General features: G+C 39.5%; 1 non-coding gene across 1 annotated transcript; it reads right to left on the bottom strand.

Moving 5' to 3' along the window:
- Positions 1 to 2,629: 2,629 nt before the first annotated feature.
- LOC125998445 (small nucleolar RNA SNORA51) lies at positions 2,630 to 2,762 on the bottom strand. Its single transcript, XR_007492013.1, has one exon. It is a non-coding gene; the product is annotated as a small nucleolar RNA SNORA51 (small nucleolar RNA).
- Between the last annotated feature and the right edge of the window lie 406 nt (positions 2,763 to 3,168).

The following is a 3,168-nucleotide window of genomic DNA, read 5'->3' as shown; positions in this document are numbered from 1 at the left end:
CTGCTAAAAGGAGAACATGTGATGCTGGGAAACCCAGGGATTCCACATGTGCTCCTGCCTTTTGAACCATCATTGAAGCCTTTCTTTGTTTTGTTTTGTTTGGGGGCCATACCCAGAGGTGCTCAGGGCTTACCCTGGCTCTGTCCTAAGGGATCACTCCTGGTGAGGGCTTGGAAGATCTTTTTTTTAATATCTTTATTTAAACACCTTGATTACAAATATGATTGTAGTGGGGTTTCAGTCATATAAAAAATACTCCCCTTCACCAGTGCAACATTCCCACCACCAATGTCCCAAATCTTTCTCCTCCCCACCCCACCTTCACCTGTACTCTAGACAGGCTTTCTACTTCCCTCATTCATTCACATTGTTATGATCTTAACATTGTTTGCATGCAAGACAAACTCCCTATTCACTGCACTGTCACTCTGGCCCGTGTGCTTTTTCTTTAAGCTTCATTTTCCTCTTCCCATGTCACTAAATTAATTTGATGTCTCTTTGCATGTGCCTCAGCTGACTTTTACTGACTGTGAAGCCTTTCCTACAGAAATGTTTTTTTCACTGCACCAAATTTGATTTTCTGGAATCCCTATTTCTCCTTCATTCTGTGAATTCTCAATGTGGTCCACTGATAACAGAACTAAAAACCTAATCACTGGTCGTTGCAGAAATGTGATTTTTTTTATAAATATATGTAATTTGTTTTTAAGCTCAGAATGGATCAGATAGGAAAAGAAGTGCTGGATGGGAGTGTATGGTGGATAATCATTTCCTCTCCGACTTGGGTCAAGAGGTAAATGCATGATAAAGCAGAAGTATTCCAAGTGGAGAACTCTGATAACACACTCGGCAGCGCTCAGCAGGAATTGGTGGCATTAACTGCTGAATCACTTGTCATTATTTTTCAGAAGTGATGGTACTGAAGAGAAATGCCAGGAAAAAAATGAGGAAACAGGTGTCTGTTATTTTCAAAAAGCTGGGAGACTTTCAGGGCTATTGGAAATGGATCAGTTTAACTCTAATGTCTGAAAAGGGACTAGAGAAAAACAAGAGTCCATTGTAAGAGTAAGGCTGTTGTCAATTTATAATTGTGAGTCAAAAGTGTTCCCACTTAGTGAGCTTAACCCTCTAGGGAAAGTTTTTAAATATCAACAGTGGTGGTATAAAATTGGTGGGGATGATTGTTGTTTTGCCTTTTTGGTTTGTGACGTTATCTTTAGAATACAATTCAAAATAATCCAGGGATAATGGCTTTTGAATTGATACATTTCATTCTCTGATTTTGCTTCTCTGTGTACCACAGATGAGTGGGATTATCTAATATGTGTCCCACTTTCTGGCATATTTTACTTAATGATGCCTCTAGGTCCATTCACACTACTGCAAACTGCAAGGTTCCATCTTCTTTTAAGGATCTTCAGGTTTTCAATCTGTGATGCTTTCCTTATGCTCAGCTTCCTTCCTGGGATCTGTCCCTACCCCAGAAACCTCTTGGTGGAGGATTTCCTGTCAGGAAAAAGCTGCTTGTGCCTGTCATGATGTCTGTGCCATCTGTAAAAGATTCTAAAATATTAGATAGAGAGAAAGTAGAATGATACCATCTTTTCTAGCATGTTCTCTGTACCATTTATTTGGTATGAGGCTTCAGTGTGACACAATGATTTACTGGGTTATCTGTTTGACATGGTCTCCTCTCTCTCATGACAGGAAAAGAGAAACTAAGGGAGTGCTTCCCAAAGTTAGGGCAGAATGAAGTCTGAGAGATCTTGTCAAAATGTCGGCTCAGACTCAGGAGCTCTGAGAGGGGGGCCATATAAAATGTAAACACCCTACCTGTTGTACCATCACTCCAAACCCAGCCCTCATCTTTCTAAGACCATGAAATGCTTTTCTGGAGATTTGCCCAATGCATGGAGCTATAAAGTTGGTTTCACAGGAAGAATTTGAAGGTCTCTCTCCTACAGGCAAATCAGTTCATACAAAAATACCTTTCATATCTATTAAACACTTTCTTGAGAGACGCATATGAGTCCAAGTTTTTCAGGCATTTTACTTGCGCTGGAAATCTACCTGGTACCCAGAAGACAAGAAGATGTAAATGTGTTTTTCTTGCATTTCTTTCAGGATAGGATAGAAGGAGAGTCTTTTATATAAATTGCAAAATTATTAAATCCTCCAGAAAGAATGGGCCTAATTAACCCAGGTGGATAATCCTGGGATTTGTGGGCCATAGAACAGAGATCTTCCTATCTCTAGGACATTGCGGAGAACAGTTCCTCAACTCAGAAGGTTAGAATTCTACTGCATGAAACCATATACAATGTCTGAGTTTCTCCCTTTTGGGGCCTTTTGACTACTGCGGGAAGGAATTTGAGCCACACAAGCAGTGCTTAGGGATTATAAAATCATAAGTGCAGCTGGGGTCAGCCATGCATGTTAGATGCAAACACCATATCCCCTGTCCTATCTCTACTGTTTCTTTGTTAAGCAGTTATGACAAAGATGTCAAGGAAATCTTCCTCAGTTTGGAATTCAGAGAGAACTTCATCTCACCAACAGAATTCCCTCTCAGTATGATTCTCAACAGAAAGTTCTCAACAAAAAGATTTCTTTTTTGTTTGTTTGTTTTTTTTGTTTCCCAATTCACAATACAGACCAGGCAAAGGGCCTGGGTTGAGGTGTATATGGGGTGCTTTTACTGTACCTCCTCTTTCTATACAGTCAGTGTAAAGAACACAAACTATGGTAAGAATTGGGAGGCCTTATCTTTTTTTTACTTTTTTTATTTTTAAATTATATATACATATATATATGTATATATAATTTAAAAATAAATTTATATGGAGAGGAAGGAAGAAAACTTGGGATATTGGTCATGGGACTGTTAGTGCAACCCAAGTTGTTAGTGCATCCCAAGTTTTCTTCCTTCCTCCCCACCCCACACAGGCTTTCTACTTCCCTCATTCAGTCACATTTTGTTATGTTTTATATAAATCCTTCAGCAGTGCAACATTCCCATGACCAATATCCCAAGTTTTCTTCCTTCCTCCCCATCCCACACAGGCCTGTACTCTAGACAGATTTTCTACTTCCCTCATTCAGTCACATTTTGTTATGATAGTTCTCAGTGTAATTATTTCTGTGACTGCACTAAATGATCCCTGTGGT

This window comes from Suncus etruscus, chromosome 20 (assembly GCF_024139225.1).
Source record: "Suncus etruscus isolate mSunEtr1 chromosome 20, mSunEtr1.pri.cur, whole genome shotgun sequence".
In the NCBI taxonomy this organism is placed as follows: Eukaryota; Metazoa; Chordata; class Mammalia; order Eulipotyphla; family Soricidae; genus Suncus; species Suncus etruscus.
The sequence above is the reverse complement of the archived record's forward strand: the minus strand, read 5'-3'. Positions and strand labels throughout refer to the sequence as shown.